Below are 5797 nucleotides of genomic sequence, written 5' to 3' on the forward strand. Positions count from 1 at the left end.
CGGATGCATCCGACTTTGCTATTGGTGGTGTCCTAATGCAAGAGGGCCATCCGATAGCGTTTGAAAGCAGAAAATTGAATGATGCGGAGCGGCGCTACACAGTCCACGAAAAGGAGATGACAGCCATCGTCCATTGCCTAAGGACATGGCGTCATTATTTGTTGGGAGCTCATTTCATCGTCAAGACGGATAATATAGCGACCAGCTACTTCCAATCACAAAAAAAACTATCGCCGAAGCAGGCTCGATGGCAAGACTTCTTGGCGGAGTTTGATTACTCATTGGAGTATAAATCGGGAAAGGCAAACGCCGTGGCCGATGCATTAAGTCGCAAGGCTGTTTAAGCGGCACTATTGAGCACGACCAGCTGTGGTGTGCTGGATACCATCAAGGAAGGGATGGAACATGATCCCTTTGCCAAACAACTTCTTGATTTGGCACGCAAAGGCAAGACCCAAAATTTTTGGGAAGAGGACGGACTGTTATACACCACCGGAAGGCGAGTGTATGTGCCTAGATGGAAAAATCTTAGGCACTTGTTGATCAAGGAGGGCCATGACACGACGTGGGCTGGTCATCCGGGACAGAAATGCACCATGGCTTTGTTAGAAGCAGCTTATTATTGGCCTCGTATGAGGGACGACATAGAGGTATACGTTCGCACTTGCCTTGTTTGCCAACAAGACAAGGTGGAACACAAGGCGCCCGGTGGATTACTTGAGCCGCTGCCCACCGCAGAGAAACCATGGGACAGTGTCACCATGGATTTTATCACATGTTTGCCTAACTCGGAGGGTTGCGGAACAATCATGGTTGTCGTTGATTGCTTCTCCAAATATGCAACATTCTCAGCTGCCACGTCGAATTGCAAAGCCAAGGAGACAGCCCGATTGTTTCTCAAAGACGTAGTTAAACTTTGGGGCGTGCTCAGGCATATCATTAGTGATCGAGACCCGCGATTCACTGGAGCATTTTGGAAGGAGCTATTCAGTTTGTTGGGGTCGGAGCTACATTTTCCAACTAGCTTCCATCCCCAAACCGACAGACAAACGGAGCTAGTAAATGGGTTACTCGAGTGCTACTTGAGGCACTTTGTTAGTGCCAATCAAAGGGACTGGTCATGGTTGCTCGACACGGCCCAATTCTCATAAAATGTTGATAATCTTATTTTCTGTTAAAAAAATTTATCACTAGGAAATGTGAAAATAATTACTCTCATTTTTTATTAATTAGTATCGTATTTGGGAGTTAAATTGTACTTTTTACAAAAATAAAATTTTCAAACATTTTTAGCTATATATAAAAAATATTTTTTTATTTAATAATTAAGGATGTACTAAGTTAGAAAGGGAATGTCAAGATATTAATTACTTTTCCATGATAAATTTGTTAGGAAAAATAAAAATCTAAAGTAAGACTATATTTCTACAAAATAGAAAGACAATAAACCCTTACATCAATTTTGATTTTGATTGCATAAATAGTTTTTATTGGTGTCACTATCATTTTTTCATGACTCGCCACTTTTGTAACATTTAATAAGCAAATATAATTGTTTAAATTTATCAAAATGAATGAAAATTTGTAGAGTAACTAAAAGGAAAAATACTCAAGAAAATACCTGAACATTGACCAAATTTTCAGTTGAGCATACTAAACTTTGCGAGGATTCTATTACCCCCTGGACCTTTTTTCGTATTTTAATGACATATATCTACCCACTTGGACCATTGCGTAAAATTCACGCGCATTGGGAGTGTGAAAATGCTAAAAAAAAATCGTTAAAAAATTCTTTTTGTCAAACAGCCCCTCAATTTTCTAATTTTTATAAATTTTATGTTTTTTATTTATTTTTCTATTTATATCTTCTTTCTCTTCTCTCTTCTTTCTTTTTCTCTTCAATGGTGCTCCATTGTTGAATTAGAATTGAATTGAACATAATTTCATCACACACACATACCCAAATTGAATGTCCTAACTTTTCACTACATACAGCTTGATTAGCCCCTTTACCACTAGTCAATGTTTCACCTGTTTTGACTGAAATTGTTTCACCTTCTTTTGGTAATCTATCAATTTTCATATAGATATATGCATTGGCTGATCCAACCACTACTAATGGTGGCTTTGATTCTTTCAAGATTGGGTGATTTGGATTCTCTGAAGCAAAACAAGATATAGGTTTCACTTTTCTTGAAAAGTTCTTACTATTTTTTTCATTAAATTAAACATGGAGAGTGTAAAGATTGAAACTTTCCGAGTTTCTAAGGTTGTTTTGGGATATTGGATGCCAATGTTTTGGTTGTAATGATGTTGTTAGACCTCTCATGTTGTCTTCTACACTGTCCCTATTTTCTTGTTGTTGAAAATTTTGTCTTGTTTTTTAGTCATTTTTGTTTAAGTTATTGATAGAGATGGGCAGATGGCACATGTGCGATCAAAATATTACTATTTTATTGTGGATTTTGAAGAATAAGAATAGAGAAAAAATTGAATATTCATTGATTTTTAATTCATAATGGAGAAGAAAATAAGAATAGAGAACGGAGAAGAATAAGAATGGAGAAAAAATTAAATAAAAATTAATTTTAAATTAAAAAATACACGTGTCAATATGAGATTGGCGTTTGTATTGCACTTTCTATTTTAAAACTGGATATAGCATTTCGGGGAGAAATTAATTCCACTTTAAAAAAGTCCATGGGGGTAATAGGACCCCTGCAAAGTTCAGTATGTTCAACTAAAAATCGGGTCAAAGTTAATGTATTTTTCTAAGTATTTTCCCTAACTAAAATTTAAATTAGCGATAAAATGATAAAAAAATTTGATGCGAGGACTACTAAAATCCCACATATTATATATATATTTATATATATATATATATATATATATATATATATATATATATATATATAATGAAAAGATAATCAAAGGATTTAGGGGTAATTTTGTCATTTTATAGTTTATTCCAAGGATAAATTGTGTTGAAATTATTATACCACCATATGTATGGGATAACTTATCCCGATGCTATTTATTAGTCCCGGAATAAGCTACTCCGAGTATTAGCAATAAAATGACGCATCAAAATTTTTACTTCGAGACTATTATGTTATCCCGAGATTATATGCTTTAGTACCTCACAACAAACAGCATAAAGTATTTAGTCAAAGAATAGATGTTGGAAAATACTTGTGTGAGCCTTTCTTTTGGAGTGATCTTATGAGGTTGTTCTCTTAGCATATTTGGGTTAATTAGATTGACTACTCTAATTTTGTAACCTCTCTATTATACTCTTGTTGATATAGTGAAGTTATTCCTCTCCAATCGTGGACATAGATCACACTGACCGAATCACGTTAAATTTGTGTCTTCTTGATTTTCTTTAATTATCATTATTATCAATTTGTTATTGTCTTTGTTAGTGTCATTATAACATTGTTTGGCTAAATTCTAAAATTATCAGGTTCTCGATCCTAACAAATTGATATCAGGGTTGGATCTAACAAAGTTTTTCTCAATAGCCAAAAATGACTATAACAAAGACTTATGTTGAGAAATTTGATCGGAGTGCAAACTTCTGTATGTGGCAACTAAAGGTAAAAGTTATACTAATTCAAAATGACTTAGATATGACACTGGGAGAAAAGGAGATAAAGCCAAAAAACATGACGTACGAATTATTTACCGTCATAGATAAAAAGAAAAAATCAGGTATCATTTTACATCTCTCAAATGAGATTTTACGTGAAGTATCTACAAAAATCACATCAAAAGGCATGTGGAAAAAAATTAAAAACCTCGTATATGAAGAGGACAGTGGAAAATAGACTTTACCTTGTATATGAAAGGTCTAAATCAAGGTCAAAGTCTAAATACAGAAATATAGTGTACACATACTGTCATAAGAAAGGTCATATTATTTATGAATGCTATAAGTTAAAAAAACAAAAAAAAATAAAAAAAATAAAAATGAGCACCAAAATGCTGACTCCGTCGAAATATAGCTGCTGATAAGTCTGAGGGAACAATACTTTTAGCAACTAATAATAGTTTTAAATCTAACGATGAGTGGGTTTTGAATTCGGATTGTACTTATCATATGTGTCCCAATAGGGATTTTTTTACCACATTCGAATTTGTTGGAGGTGGAGTTTCCTTGATGGGCAACAATGCTCCTTGTAAAGTTCTTGATAGAGGTATAGACTGAATTAGAATGAACGATGGTGTGGTGAGAACCCTTACCAATGTTAGATATATTCTTGACTTGAAGAAAAGTCTCATTTTATTGAGCACTCCAGAATCTCTTGGGTGTAAACACACGAATTAAGGTGGAGTTTTGAAAATCTCTCTAGGTGCTCTTGTGATCATGGAAGCATGCAAATCAGGTACGTTGTATATTTTATTAGGATCTATTGTTACAGGTGTTGCTGCAGTTTCCACTTCAAATCAATCTGATCCTGACATTATCAAATTATGGCATATGCGATTGAGGCATATGAGTGAGAAAGGTCTTTCCATCCTCAGCAAAAGAGGGAGTCAAAAAAATAAAGCTCTGCGAACACTGTGTGTTTAAAAAGTAGAAAAGAATACTTTGGACTACATTCACTCAGATCTTTGAGGTCCTTCTCATACCCCCATCAAAAGGTGGTGCCAGGTATATGTTAACTTTCATTGATTATTATTCAATGAAGGTTTGGGTTTATCTCCTAAAAAAAGTGATACTTTTAACTTTTAAACAATGAAAAATTTTGATTGAGAAGAAAACAGAAAAACAAGTCAAGCGATGTAGAACAGACAATGGCTTGAAATTTTGTAATGACGAGCTTAACGAATTTTACAAAAATGAAGGAATTGCTCGACATCACACTGTGAGGATGACACCTCAGCAAAACGGTGTTGCAGAAAGGATGGATAGGACTCTTTTGGAAAAATCTTGTTGCATGATTCCAAATGGTGGGTTGACAAATGCTATATGGGTAGAGGCTATTTCTACAGCTTGTTATATTGTCAATCGTGCTTCCTTCTGCACCTTTGAACTTCAAAACGCTAGAGAAAATATGATCGATGCCTTTTAATTACTCTGACTTAAAAAAATTTATTGTCGTGCATACATATATGTAAATGATGAAAAAATTAGATTCAAGGACTAAAAAGTGTATTTTTCTTGCATATGTATCTTGGGTGAAAGAATACAGACTTTGATGCCCTGATCCCAAGTCACCAAAATTTATAATTAGCAGAGATGTAACCTTTGATAAATCCTCGATGTTACATTCCAAAAAATATTCTTCTAGACACAGAGCATGATATGTATGAACAAGTGGAGGTTGAGCATGGCATACCTTCAGAGCCAAGTTCATCAACTGTAGAACAAAATATAGTTGAAACTCCAGAAGTTGTGGCTCCTGAAGTTGAACTAAATGTGTATTCTATATCAACACATAGATCAAGAAGACAAATTCACAAACCGAAATGGTATGGAGATTATGTTGCATTTGATTTTTCAGTTGCACAGGAAATTGAAAAAATTGGAGAATTGTCAAATTATTCAAAAGAAGTTCTGATCCTGATTCAACCAAGTGGTTAATTGCAATGAATGAAGAAATTGAATCTCTCTATAAGAATGGTACTTGATCTATTATGAAGCCTCCATCAGGAAGCAGAATATTACAAATGGGTCTTCAAGAAAAAAAATGAAATTTCAAGAGTTGAAGATGTAAGGTATACAGCACGATTAGTTGCAAAGGGCTATAGTCAGGTACAAGGAGTTGGTTTTAATGATATTTTCTCACCT

The sequence above is a fragment of the Capsicum annuum genome, chromosome 3 (genome assembly GCF_002878395.1).
Source record: "Capsicum annuum cultivar UCD-10X-F1 chromosome 3, UCD10Xv1.1, whole genome shotgun sequence".
NCBI lineage: Eukaryota > Viridiplantae > Streptophyta > Magnoliopsida > Solanales > Solanaceae > Capsicum > Capsicum annuum.